Raw genomic sequence first — 15,442 nt, forward strand, 5'->3', positions numbered from 1 at the left:
CTCACAGACCTGTAAATTCTTCTTTAAGAGTCGCCTCTTTCCTCCACTCATTACTTGTAGTAATGGCACCTGTTTAAACTTGTTATCAGTATAAAAAGACACCTGTGCACACCCTCAAACAGTCTGACTCCAAACTCCACTATGGTGAAGACCAAAGAGCTGTCAAAGGACACCAGAAACAAAATTGTAGCCCTGCACCAGGCTGGGAAGACTGAATCTGCAATAGCCAACCAGCTTGGAGTGAAGAAATCAACAGTGGGAGCAATAATTAGAAAATGGAAGACATTCAAGACCACTGATAATCTCCCTCGATCTGGGGCTCCACACAAAATCCCACCCCGTGGGGTCAGAATGATCACAAGAACGGTGAGCAAAAATCCCAGAACCACGCAGGGGGACCTAGTGAATGAACTACAGAGAGCTGGGACCAATGTAACAAGGCCTACCATAAGTAACACACTACGCCACCATGGACTCAGATCCTGCAGTGCCAGACGTGTCCCACTGCTTAAGCCAGTATATGTCCGGGCCCGTCTGAAGTTTGCTAGAGAGCATTTGGATGATCCAGAGGAGTTTTGGGAGAATGTCCTATGGTCTGATGAAACCAAACTGGAACTGTTTGGTAGAAACACAACTTGTCGTGTTTGGAGGAAAAAGAATACTGAGTTGCATCCATCAAACACCATACCTACTGTAAAGCATGGTGGTGGAAACATCATGCTTTGGGGCTGTTTCTCTGCAAAGGGGCCAGGACGACTGATCCGGGTACATGAAAGAATGAATGGGGCCATGTATCGTGAGATTTTGAGTGCAAACCTCCTTCCATCAGCAAGGGCATTGAAGATGAAACGTGGCTGGGTCTTTCAACATGACAATGATCCAAAGCACACCGCCAGGGCAACGAAGGAGTGGCTTCGTAAGAAGCATTTCAAGGTCCTGGAGTGGCCTAGCCAGTCTCCAGATCTCAACCCTATAGAAAACCTTTGGAGGGAGTTGAAAGTCCGTGTTGCCAAGCGAAAAGCCAAAAACATCACTGCTCTAGAGGAGATCTGCAACAGGTGTGTGGCAACCTTGTGAAGACTTACAGAAAACGTTTGACCTCTGTCATTGCCAACAAAGGATATATTACAAAGTATTGAGATGAAATTTTGTTTCTGACCAAATACTTATTTTCCACCATAATATGCAAATAAAATGATAAAAAAACAGACAATGTGATTTTCTGGATTTTTTTTTCTCAGTTTGTCTCCCATAGTTGAGGTCTACCTATGATGTAAATTACAGACGCCTCTCATATTTTTAAGTGGTGGAACTTGCACTATTGCTGACTGACTAAATACTTTTTTGCCCCACTGTATACTACCGTTCAAAAGTTTAGGGTCACTTAGAAATTTACTTATTGTTGAATGAAAATCACAGTTTTTTCCAATGAAGCTAACATTAAATGATTCTGAAATACACTCTATACAATGCCATGCCATACCCTATGGACAGCGCTTGATTGGAGCCAATTTCATCCTACAACAGGACAATAACCCAAAGCATACCTCCAAATTATGCAAGAAATATTTAGGGAAGAAGCAGGCAGCTGGGATTATATCTGTAATGGAGTGGCCAGCATAGTCACCAGATCTCAATCCCATTGAGTTGCTGTGGGAGCAGCTTGACCGTATGGTATGCAAAAAGTGCCCATCAAGCCAAACCAACTTGTGGGAGGGGCTTCTGGAAGCATGGAGTTAAATTTCTCCAGATTACCTCAGCAAATTAACTGCTAGCATGCTATAGGTCTGCAATGCTGTAATTGCTGCAAAGGGAGTTTGAAGGATAACATTATTATTTTAAAGAAAAATCTTTCTTTCGAACCTTGTCAATGTCTGGACTAGGTTTTCAACTCATTTGGCAACTCATTTGATTAATAAAAGTATGAGCTTTCATGGAAAACACAAAATTGTCTGGGTGACCCTAAACTTTTGAACGGTAGTATATATATATATATATATATATATATATATATATATATATATATATATATATATATATATATATATATACACTCACTGGCCACTTTATTAGGTACACCTGTCCAACTTCTTGTTAACACTTAATTTCTAATCAGCCAATCACATGGCGGCAACTCAGTGCATTTAGGCATGTAGACATGGTCAAGACAATCTCCTGCAGTTCAAACCGAGCATCAGTATGGGGAAGAAAGGTGATTTGAGTGCCTTTGAACGTGGCATGGTTGTTGGTGCCAGAAGGGCTGGTCTGAGTATTTCAGAAACTGCTGATCTACTGGGATTTTCACGCACAACCATCTCTAGGGTTTACAGAGAATGGTACGAAAAAGAAAAAAAATCCAGTGAGCGGCAGTTCTGTGGGCGGAAATGCCTTGTTGATGCCAGAGGTCAGAGGAGAATGGGCAGACTGGTTCGAGCTGATAGAAAGGCAACAGTGACTCAAATCGCCACCCGTTACAACCAAGGTAGGCCTAAGAGCATCTCTGAACGCACAGTGCGTCGAACTTTGAGGCAGATGGGCTACAGCAGAAGAAGACCACACCGGGTACCACTCCTTTCAGCTAAGAACAGGAAACTGAGGCTACAATTTGTACAAGCTCATCGAAATTGGACAGTAGAAGATTGGAAAAACGTTGCTTGGTCTGATGAGTCTCGATTTCTGCTGCGACATTCGGATGGTAGGGTCAGAATTTGGCGTAAACAACATGAAAGCATGGATCCATCCTGCCTTGTATGGAGCATCTTTGGGATGTGCAGCCGACAAATCTGCGGCAACTGTGTGATGCCATCATGTCAATATGGACCAAAATCTCTGAGGAATGCTTCCAGCACCTTGTTGAATCTATGCCACGAAGAATTGAGGCAGTTCTGAAGGCAAAAGGGGGTCCAACCTGTTACTAGCATGGTGTACCTAATAAAGTGGCCGGTGAGTGTATATATATATATATATATATATATATATATATATATATATATATAAAAATATATATATATATACTGTATATATACTGTTCAAAAAAAATAAAGGGGACATTTAAACAAGAGAATATAACTCCTAGTAAAACTTCTGTGAAATGAAAACATCCACTTAGGAAGCAACACTGTTTGACAATCAATTTCACATGCTGTTGTGCAAATGGAATAGACAACAGATGGAAATTATTGGCAATTATCAAGACACATTCAATAAAGGAGTGGTTCTGCAGATGGGGACCACAAACCACATCTCAGTACCAATGCTTTCTAGCTGATGTTTTGGTCACTTTTGAATGTTGGTTGTACTTTCACACTCGTGGTAACATGAAATGGACTCTACAACCCACACAAATGGCTTAGGTGATGCATCATCCAGGATGGCACATCAATGCGAGCTGTGGCAAGTAGGTTTGCTGTGTCTGCCAGCGTAGTGTTCTGAGGCTGGAGGCGCTACCAGGAGACAGGCCATTATACCAGCACCAGGAGACATGGAGGGAGCCGTAGGAGGGCAACAACCCAGCAGCAAGACCACTACCTCAGCCTTTGTGCAAGGAGGAACAAGAGGAGCACTGCCAGAGCCCTGCAAAATGGCCTCCAGCAGGCCACACATGAGCATGGTTAGAAACCAATTCCATGAGCATGGTCTGAGTGCACGAAGTCCACAGATGGGGGTTGCGCTCACAGCCCAATACCATGCAGAATGCTAGGGATTTGCCACAGAACACCAGTATTGGCAAATTTGCACTGGTACCCTGTGTTCTTCACATATGAAAGCAGGTTCAAACTGAGCACATGTGACAGACGTGACAAAGTCTGGAGACGCCGTGGAGAGTGATCTGCTGCCTGCAACATCCTTCAGCATGACCGCTTTGGCAGTGAGTCAGTAATGGTGTGGTGTGGTATTTCTTTGGAGGGCCGCACAGCCCTCCATGTGCTCGCCAGAGGTAGCCTGACTGCCATTAGGTACCGAGATGAGATCCTCAGACTCCTTGTGAGATCATATGCTGGTACAGTTGGCCATGGGTTCCTCTTAATGCAAAACAATGCCAGACCTCATGTGGCTGGAGTGTGTCAGCAGTTCCTGTAAGATAAAGGCATTGAAGCTATATACTGGCCTGCCCATTCCCCAGACCTGAATCCGATTAAACACATCTGGAACATCATATCTCGCACCATCCTCTAACGTCACATTGCACCACAGACTGTCCAGAAGTTGGCGGATCCTTTAGTCCAGGTATGGGAGGAGAGCCCTCAGGAGACCATCCGCTGCCTCACCAGGAGCATGCCCAGGCGTTGTATGGAGGTAAGACAGGCACATGGAGGCCACACACACTGCTGAACATAATTTCCTTGTTTTGAGGTATTTCCACGGGAGTTGGATCAGCCTGTAACTTCACTTTCTACTTTGATTTTGAGCATCATTCCAACTCCAGACCTTCGTGGGATATTAGTTGTGATTTACTTTGATAATTTTTAGGTTTTGTTGCTCTCAACATATTCCACTATGTAATGATTAAAGATTTGCAACTGGAATATTTCATTCAGTGATATCTACGATGTAGGAATTTAGTGCTCCCTTTATTTTTTGAGCAGTGTGTATATATACAGTGGGGCAAAAAAGTATTTAGTCAGTCAGCAATAGTGCAAGTTCCACCACTTAAAAAGATGAGAGGCATCTGTAATTTACATCATAGGTAGACCTCAACTATGGGAGACAAACTGAGAAAAAAAAATCCAGAAAATCACATTGTCTGTTTTTTTATCATTTTATTTGCATATTATGGTGGAAAATAAGTATTTGGTCAGAAACAAAATTTCATCTCAATACTTTGTAATATATCCTTTGTTGGCAATGACAGAGGTCAAACGTTTTCTGTAAGTCTTCACAAGGTTGCCACACACTGTTGTTGGTATGTTGGCCCATTCCTCCATGCAGATCTCCTCTAGAGCAGTGATGTTTTTGGCTTTTCGCTTGGCAACACGGACTTTCAACTCCCTCCAAAGGTTTTCTATAGGGTTGAGATCTGGAGACTGGCTAGGCCACTCCAGGACCTTGAAATGCTTCTTACGAAGCCACTCCTTCGTTGCCCTGGCGGTGTGCTTTGGATCATTGTCATGTTGAAAGACCCAGCCACATTTCATCTTCAATGCCCTTGCTGATGGAAGGAGGTTTGCACTCAAAATCTCACGATACATGGCCCCATTCATTCTTTCATGTACCCGGATCAGTCGTCCTGGCCCCTTTGCAAAGAAACAGCCCCAAAGCATGATGTTTCCACCACCATGCTTTACAGTAGGTATGGTGTTTGATGGATGCAACTCAGTATTCTTTTTCCTCCAAACACGACAAGTTGTGTTTCTACCAAACAGTTCCAGTTTGGTTTCATCAGACCATAGGACATTCTCCCAAAACTCCTCTGGATCATCCAAATGCTCTCTAGCAAACTTCAGACGGGCCCGGACATGCACTGGCTTAAGCAGTGGGACACGTCTGGCACTGAAGGATCTGAGTCCATGGTGGCGTAGTGTGTTACTTATGGTAGGCCTTGTTACATTGGTCCCAGCTCTCTGCAGTTCATTCACTAGGTCCCCCCGCGTGGTTCTGGGATTTTTGCTCACCGTTCTTGTGATCATTCTGACCCCACGGGGTGGGATTTTGCGTGGAGCCCCAGATCGAGGGAGATTATCAGTGGTCTTGAATGTCTTCCATTTTCTAATTATTGCTCCCACTGTTGATTTCTTCATTCCAAGCTGGTTGGCTATTGCAGATTCAGTCTTCCCAGCCTGGTGCAGGGCTACAATTTTGTTTCTGGTGTCCTTTGACAGCTCTTTGGTCTTCACCATAGTGGTGTTTGGAGTCAGACTGTTTGAGGGTGTGCACAGGTGTCTTTTTATACTGATAACAAGTTTAAACAGGTGCCATTACTACAGGTAATGAGTGGAGGAAAGAGGAGACTCTTAACCCCTTAGTGACAGAGCCAATTTGGTACTTAATGACCGAGCCAATTTTTACAATTCTGACCAGTGTCACTTTAAGAGGTTATAACTCTGGAACGCTTAATCGGATCCCACTGATTCTGAGATTGTTTTTTCGTGACATATTGTACTTCAAGTTAGTGGTAACATTTCTTTGATATTACTTGCGATTATTTATGAAAAATATGGAAATATGGCGAAAATTTTTAAAATTTTGCAATTTTTAAACTTTGTATTGTTATGCCCTTAAATCAGAGAGATATGTCACAAAAAATAGTTAATAAATAACATTTCCCACATGTCTACTTTACATTAGCACAATTTTGGAAACAATTTTTTTTTTTTTTAGGGAGTTATAAGGGTTAAAAGTTGACCAGCAATTTCTCATTTTTACAGCACCATTTTTTTTTAGGGACCACATCTCATTTGAAGTCATTTTGAGGGGTCTATATGATAGAAAATAACCAAGTGTGACACCATTCTAAAAACTGCACCCCTCAAGCTGCTCAAAACCACATTCAAGAAGTTTATTAACCCTTTACATACTTCACAGGAACTGAAACAATGTGGAAAAAAAAATTAACATTTAACTTTTTTTTGCAAACATTTTACTTCAGAACCATTTTTTTTAATTTTCACAAGTGTAAAAACATAAATTTAACCACAAATTTTGTTGTGCAATTTTTCCTGAGTACGCCGATACCCCATATGTGGAGGTAAACCACTGTTTGGGCGCACCGTAGAGCTTGGAATTGAAGGAGCACCGTTTGACTGTTTCAATGCAGAATTGGCTGGAATTGAGATCAGACGCCATGTCGCGTTTCGGGAGACCCTAATGTGCCTAAACAGTGGAAACCCCCCACAAGTGATACCATTTTGGAAACTAGACCCCTTAAGGAACTTATCTAGATATTCAGTGAGCACTTGGAACCCCCAAGTGCTTCACAGAAGTTTATAACGTAAAGCCGTGAAAATAAAAAATCGCATTTTTTCTACAAAAATGATCTTTTTGCCCCCAAATTTTTATTTTCACAAGGGTAACAGGAGAAATTAGACCACAAAAGTTGTTGTGCAATTTCTCCTGAGTACGTCAATACCCCATATGTGGGGGTAAACCACTGTTTGGGCGCACCGCAGAGCTTGGAAGAGAAGGAGTGTCGTTTTACTTTTTCAATGTAGAATTGGCTGGAATTGAGATCGGACGCCATGTCACGTTTGGAGAGCCGCTGATGTGCCTAAACAGTGGAGACCCCCCACAAATGACACCATTTTGGAAACTAGACCCCTTAAGGAACTTATCTAGATGTGTGGTGAGCACTTTAAACCCCCAGGTGCTTCACAGAAGTTTATAACGTAGAGCCGTGAAAATAAAAAAATCGCATTTTTTCTACAAAAATGATCTTTTTGCCTCCAAATTTTTATTTTACCAAGGGTAACAGGAGAAAATGGACACCAGAAGTTGTTATACAATTTGTCTTGAATACGCTGACACCCCGTATGTGGGGGTAAACCACTGTTTGGGTGCATGGCTGAGCTCGGAAGCAAAGGAGCGCCATTTGACTTTTCAATGCAAAATTGACTGGAATTGAGATCGGACGCCATGTCGCGTTTGGAGAGCCCCTGATGTGCCTAAACAGTATAAACCCCCAAAAGTGACCCCATTTTGGAAACTAGACCCCCCATGGAACTTATCTAGATGTGTAGTGAGAACTTTGAATGCCCAAGTGCATCACAGAAGTTTATAATGTAGAGTCGTGAAAATAAAAAATATATTTTTTTTAACAATAAAGATTTTTAGCCCCCAAGTTTTTATTTTCACAAGGGTAACAAGAGAAATTGGACCCCAAAAGTTGTTGTCCAATGTGTCCTGAGTATGCTGGTACCCCATATGTGGGGGTAAACCACTGCTTGGGCGCACGGCACAGCTCGGAAGGGAAGGAGCGCCATTTTGGAATGCAGACTTTGATAGAATTGTCTGCGGGCGTTATGTTGCGTTTGCAGACCCCTAATGTATCTAAACAGTAGAAACTCCCAACAAGTGACCCCATTTTGGAAAATAGACCCCCCAAGGAACTTATCTAGATATGTGGTGAGAACTTTGAATGCCCAAGTGCTTCACAGAAGTTTATAATGCATAGTAGTGAAAATAAAAAATATATTTTTTTCCCACAAAAAAGATTTTTTTAGCCCCCAAATTTTTATTTTCACAAGGGTAACAAGAGAAATTGGACCCCAACAGTTGTTGTCCAATTTATCCCGAGTACGCTGATGCCCCATATGTGGGGGTAAACCACTGTTTGGGCGCACGGCAGAGCTCAGAAGGGAGGGAGCACCATTTGACTTTTTTAGCGCAAAATTGGCTGTCATGTATGGAGACCCCCCTGATGTACCTAAACAGTGGAAACCCCCAAATTATAACTCCAACCCTAACTCCAACACACCCCTAACCCTAATCTTAACCCGATCCATAATCCTAATCACAACCCTAACGATAATCACAACCCTAACCCCAAAACAGCCCTAATCTCAACCCTAACCATAACCCTAATCAAAACCCTAAATCCAACACACCCCTAACCCTAATCCCAAACGTAACCCTAATCCCAACCCTAATCCAAACCCTAATCCCAACTCTAACCCTAACTTTAGCCCCAACCCTAACTTTAGCCCCAACCCTAACCATAACTTTAGCCCCGTCGTCACAAAAAAAGTTCAATGTAACCTTTTTTTTGTACGTCGCGTCCGCCATTTCCGCGCATGCGTGGCCGTAACTCTGCCCCCTCCTCCCCAGGACATAGACTGGGCAGCGGATGCGTTGAAAAACTGCATCCGCTGCCCACGTTGTGCACAATTTTCACAACGTGCGTCGGTACGTCGGGCCGACGCATTGCGACCGCCCCGTACCGACGCAAGTGTGATAGAAGCCTAAGGCTACTTTCACACTAGCGTCGTACTCGGCCCATCGCAGTGTGCCGGGCCGACGTACCGACGCTAGCGTTGTAAGCGCCGCACAACGGGTGCAGCGGATGCTGTTTTTTCAACGCATCCGCTGCCCCATTGTGAGGGGAGGCGGGGGTGGAGTTCCGGCCGCGCATGCGCGGTCGGAAATGGCGGACACGTCGCACAAAAAAGTTACATGTAGTGCATTGCGACGGATGCGACATGTGGCAATCCGTCGCAATGCGTCGCTAATGCAAGCCAATGGAGAAAAAACGCATCCTGCAAGCACTTTTGCAGGATGTGTTTTTTCTCCGACGCATTGCGACGGAAGCCAAAAAACGCTAGTGTGAAAGTAGCCTAACCCTAACCCTAGCCCTAACCCTAACCCTAAATTTAGCCCTAACCCTAGCCCTAACCCTAGCCCTAGCCCTAACCCTAGCCCTAACTCTAACCCTAACCCTAACCCTAACTCTAACCCTAACCCTAACTCTAACCCTAACCCTAACCCTAACCCTAACTCTAACCCTAACCCTAACCCTAACCCTAATTTTAGCCCCAACTCGTCTTCTCCTGCCGGCCGGCAGATGGCAGCAGATGGCGGGCGCACTGCGCATGCGCCCGCCATAAGGAAAAAGCCGGCTGGCAGGAGAAGACAGAAGAGGACCCAGGGACACCGGGTGAGTATGTTAGGGTCCCCGAATCCCCCTATTTCTCTGTCCTCTGATGTGATTTCTCTGTCCTCTGATCTGTCCTCTGATGATACAGATCGCTTTTTTTTTTTTTTTTTTTGCGGTCGCCGGTAAACTGTTAATTACCGGCGATCGCAAAACAGGGGTCGGTGCAAACCGACCCCGATCATGTTCTTTGGGGTCTCGGCTACCCCCGGCAGCCGAGACCCCAAAGATCTTCCGGGTGCCGGGCGGCGGGCGTACTGCGCGTGCGCCCGCCATTTTTTCCCGGAAAAAAGATGGCGGCGCCCATGGGGACCCACGAGGAGCACCGGGGGAGGTAGGTAAGTATCGGGGGGCTATTGGGGGCCATCGGGGACCCTATTTCTCTGTCCTCCGATGTGCGATCACATCGGAGGACAGAGAAATTAAACGGCACATCGCGTTTTTTTTTTTTTTTTGTTGCGACCGCCGGTAAACGGTTAATTACCGGCGATCGCAACTCGGGGGTCGGTAAAAAAACCCCGAATCATGTTCTCTGGGGTCTCGGCTACCCTCGGCAACCGAGACCCCAGAGAAAATCCGACTCTGGGGGGCGCTATTCACTTTTTCCACAGCGCCGTTAATTAACGGCGCTGTGGTTTAAGTACCCTTAGCGGCCGCCGTTAAAAGGCGTATCGGCGGTCGTTAAGGGGTTAAAGAAGAAGTTACAGGTCTGTGAGAGCCAGAAATCTTGATTGTTTGTTTCTGACCAAATACTTATTTTCCACCATAATATGCAAATAAAATGATAAAAAAACAGACAATGTGATTTTCTGGATTTTTTTTTCTCAGTTTGTCTCCCATAGTTGAGGTCTACCTATGATGTAAATTACAGACGCCTCTCATCTTTTTAAGTGGTGGAACTTGCACTATTGCTGACTGACTAAATACTTTTTTGCCCCACTGTATATATATATATATATATATATATATATATATATGTATATATATACTATATAGATAGATACAAGAAAAACTGGCAACTCATGTAGAAGAGATGGATTGCATACAGTAAATGAAAATAGAAAAGTTATATATATGTGTGTGTGTGTGAAGCTTACTGTGTACATGTATTTAATTAATAAAAGATTATTTTTTGAAAAAAATGGCATGAGATCCTGCACAATTTTCATAACCAGCAGAAATAAAGCTGAAGGCTGGAGGCAGATGTTTATAGCCTGGGACGGGGGTAAAACCCATTGGGCTTCCCAGGCTATTAATATCAGCTCACAACTGTATACTTAGCCTTTACTGGCTAGTAAAATGGGGGACCACCCCAAGAAATAACGTGAGGTCCCCCTATAATTAACAACCAGAAAAGGCTAAGGAGACAGCTGTTTGCACATATTAATAGCCTAGGAAGGGGCCCTGGATACTGGACCCCCTAGGCTAAAAACATCAGCTCTCAGCCATCCAGGAAAAGGCACTTCTCTACGATGTGTAAATTCTGGCACTTAACCTCACTCTTCCCACTTGCCCTGTAGCTGTAGTAAGTGGGGTGATAGTTGGGGGGTTGATGTCACCTTTGTATTGTCAGGTGACATCAAGCCCCGAGGTTAGTGATGGATAGGAGTCAATAAGATGCCCCATTACTAACCCCATTATCACATTGTAAGAAAAAACAGACACCCAGAAAAAAATGTCCTTTAATTGAAAGAATGACACAGACTCTTTTAATATTCTTAATTAAACCATACATATGACCTCACCCATTCCTCCGATGCCCTCATCATCTGAAAAAACTACCTGACCTGTATAATTTGCATTTGCAGCTTGCTTCTTGTAGTGGGGCACATACTCCCCCTCTCACTGTACCTTATTTTCTTTATTCAACCATGGGCAGCTTTCATCTGGCAAGCACAATATTACTTCATGCATTCAGGTACCATGCTTTGACATGTATTTGTTGTCCTTACTGTTACTTGCATTGTCACCAACTTCATTGATTGTGTGCTCACCTTGCTGGTTGGAGTTGTTTACATCTATCAAACCCCACTTGAGGGTATATATTTATTGGAGACGAATTGGTGTAAGGCAGGGTTTTGAGCCCTATTTATTATTATTATTATTATTATTATTTATTGTTATAGCACCATTTATTCCATGGCACTTTACAAGTGAGGAGGGGTATACATAATAAAAACAAGTACAATAATCTTGAACAATACAAGTCATAACTGGTACAGGAGGAGTGAGGACCCTGCCCGCGAGGGCTCACAATCTACAAGGGATGAATGAGGATACAGTAGGTGAGGATAGAGCTGGTCATGCAGCGGTTTGGTCGATTGGTGGTTACTGCAGGTTGTAGGCTTGTCGGAAGAGGTGGGTCTTCAGATTCTTTTTGAAGGTTTCGATGGTGGGCGAGAGTCTGATGTGTTGTGGTAGAGGGTTCCAGAGTAGGGGTGATACGCGAGAGAAATCTTGTATACGATTGTGGGAAGAGGAGATAAGAGGGGAGTAGAGAAGGAGATCTTGTGAGGATCGGAGGTTGCGTGTAGGAAAGTACTGGGAGATGAGGTCACAGATGTAAGGAGGAGACAGGTTGTGGATGGCTTTGTACGTCATGGTTAGGGTTTTGTACTGGAGTCTCTGGGCAATGGGGAGCCAGTGAAGGGATTGACATAGGGGAGAGGCCGGAGAATAGCGGGGGGACAGGTGGATTAGTCGGGCAGCAGAGTTTAGAATAGATTGGAGGGGTGTGAGAGTGTTTGAGGGGAGGCCACAGAGCAGGAGGTTGCAGTAGTCAAGGCGAGAGATGATGAGGGCATGGACTAGGGTTTTTGCAGATTCTTGGTTGAGGAATGAACGGATTCGTGCAATATTTTTGAGTTGAAGTCGGCAGGAAGTGGAAAGGGCTTGGATATGTGGTTTGAAGGAGAGATTAGCGTCAAGGATAACCCCGAGGCAGCGAGCTTGTGGGACTGGGGAGAGTGGGCAGCCATTTACTGTAATGGATAGGTTCGTTGGGGGGGTCACGTGAGATGGGGGAAAGATGATGAATTCTGTTTTGTCCATGTTAAGTTTCAGAAATCTAGCGGAGAAGAAGGATGAAATAGTGGACAGACATTGAGGGATTCTGGTTAGTAGGGAGGTGATATCTGGTCCAGAGATGTAGATCCGTGTGTCATCAGCATAGAGGTGATACTGAAAGCCATGAGATTCTATGAGCTGTCCCAGGCCAAAGGTGTAAATGGAGAAGAGCAGGGGCCCAAGGACTGAACCTTGTGGGACTCCGACAGAGAGGGGGCGAGGTGAGGAGGTGGTGTGTGAGTGGGAGACGCTGAATGTCCGGTCTGTTAGGTATGATGAGATCCAGGATAGGGCCAAGTCTGTGATGCCAAGGGATGAGAGGGTCTGTAATAATAGGGAATGGTCCACTGTGTCAAAGGCAGCCGACAGGTCGAGGAGGAGAACAGAGTAGTGTCGCTTGCTCTTGGCGGTTAAGAGGTCATTGGTGACCTTAGTTAGCGCAGTTTCAGTGGAATGGTGTGACCGGAAGCCAGATTGTAAGCGGTCAAAGAGGGAGCAAGAAGAGAGATGGGAGGACAGTTCAAGGTAGACGTGTTGTTCCAGTAGTTTTGAGGCATAGGGGAGAAGTGATATAGGGCGATAGCTAGATACAGAGGATGGGTCAAGAGAGGGCTTTTTGAGGATAGGTGTGATGGAGGCATGTTTAAAGCTTGAGGGGAAAACACCAGTTGTTAGTGATAGGTTGAAGAGATGGGTTAGGGTTGGGATGAAGATTGTGGTGAGGTTTGGGATGAGGTGGGATGGGAGCGGGTCAAGTGCACAGGTGGTGAGATGCGATCTTGAGAGTAGAGTGGCGAGTTGATCTTCTGTAATGGTGGAGTAGTTGGTTTTGGAGGTGGAGGGTAGGGAAGTTGGGAGGAAGGGCTCTGGGGCTTGTTGACCAAAACTGTCTCTGATGTTATCAATCTTCTGCTTGAAGAATGAGGCAAAGTCTTCAGCAGAGATAAGTGAGGAGGGAGGAGGTGCTGGGGGACGGAGGAGAGAATTGAAGGTGTTGAATAACTGTTTAGGGTTGTGAGACAGGGAGGATATGAGAGATGAGAAGTAGGTTTGTTTAGCTGTGGCGAGTGCGGTCTTGAAAGTAGTGAGGGACTGTTTGAATGCGATTAAGTGGTCGTTGGAGTGGGATCTTTTCCATCTGCGCTCAGCAGCCCTGGAAGCTCGCCTCAGTTCTTTGGTCAGGCTGGTGTGCCAGGGCTGTCTGTTGATTTTGCAAGCTTTGGTATGTGTAAGTGGGGCAGCAGATTCCAAAGCTACAGCTATTGTGGTGTTATATAGAGCGGCAGCGTCATCCGCATTGTGTATGGAACTTATGTCTGTGAGAGGGAGGAGGGATTCAGAGAATGAATGTAGGTCAAGATGTTTAAGATTTATGCGAGGGTGTGAAAGTTTGTGGGGTGGGGACTCTAGACATGGAGTGGAGAGAGATGAGAATGTGAGAAGGTTGTGGTCAGAGAGAGGAAGAGGTGAGTTAGAGAGGTTAGATAGGGAGCAGAGGCGGGTGAAGATGAGGTCCAGTGTGTGACCATCTTTGTGAGTGGCTGCAGAAGACCATTGAGTGAGGCCGAAAGAGGAAGAGAGAGATAGAAGTTTAGTGGCAGCTGAGAGGGAAGTGTCAATGGGGATGTTGAAATCGCCCATGATGATAGTGGGGATGTCTGCAGAAAGGAAATGAAGTAGCCAGGTGGTGAAGTGGTCAAAGAAGATGGTGGCTGGCCCTGGGGGGCGGTAAATGACAGCCAGTTGGAGGTTGGAGGGGGAGTAGATTCGCACAGAGTGCACCTCAAAGGAAGGGAGGGTAACAGAGGGTGGCAGTGGGATTGGGGTGAAGGAGCAGTTATCTGACAGGAGAAAACCAACTCCTCCACCATGCTTGCTGCTGGGGCGGGGTGTGTGAGAAAGGTGGAAGCCACCGTAAGAGAGTGCAGCAGGAGAGGCTGTGTCAGAAGGGGTGAGCCAGGTTTCGGTGATGGCGAGGAAGGAAAGTTTGGTAGTAACAAAAAGATCATGGATGTAGGAAAGCTTGTTACAGACAGAGCGAGCGTTCCATAGAGCTCCTGTTAGTGGGACTGGGGAAGCGGGGGCTGGGCGAATGGGTATAAGGTTAGAGAGGTTACGGAAGTTTGTGATGGAGCGTGGATGGGAGGTAGAAATGACTGTGGGAATGTGATGAGGAGGACCAGGATTTGGAGAGATATCACCAGCAGTGAGAAGGAGCAGAGATAGTGTTAGCAGGTGGGAGCAGGAGAGAGCGTGAGGGGGCTGCCTGTGCTTTGAGACAGAGGATTGTATGTTAAGGAACAGTTCTGAGGAGGAGGTGAGATGGATGGGGAGGATTGAAGAGGAGATGAACAGTTCCTTACTTTGTGTGGGGATTGGGGGAGGTAGCAGAAAGTGAAAGATTATAGGGGTAAAAGTGACAACAAACAGAAACATTGTTTGCAGTGACAGGCCAGTTACCTTCAGTTCTCTTCAGGTTCAATTCAGGTTTTAATTCTAATGTAATCCACACTTTTAGAACACACTTCTAGAAATCACACTGCAGACTGAAGTCTAGCAGACTTGTGCTATGCAATATATGGAAAACTAAGTGCGTTCAGGTGTGGAGCAGAGAGGAGTGGTCTCTGCTCATCTTGGTCAGAGAATTAAGGGTGGACCAGATGCATACAATCAAGTCTAAGTAAACAATGTCATAAATAACACAGGGCAAGCTGGGGTTAGCTGAAAGGCATACCATATGAAAGCAAAGAGCAGGGAAGTCTATGTGCAAAGCTGGGTGATGTATTATGTGCA

Source organism: Ranitomeya variabilis, chromosome 1, assembly GCF_051348905.1.
Source record: "Ranitomeya variabilis isolate aRanVar5 chromosome 1, aRanVar5.hap1, whole genome shotgun sequence".
Lineage (NCBI taxonomy): Eukaryota > Metazoa > Chordata > Amphibia > Anura > Dendrobatidae > Ranitomeya > Ranitomeya variabilis.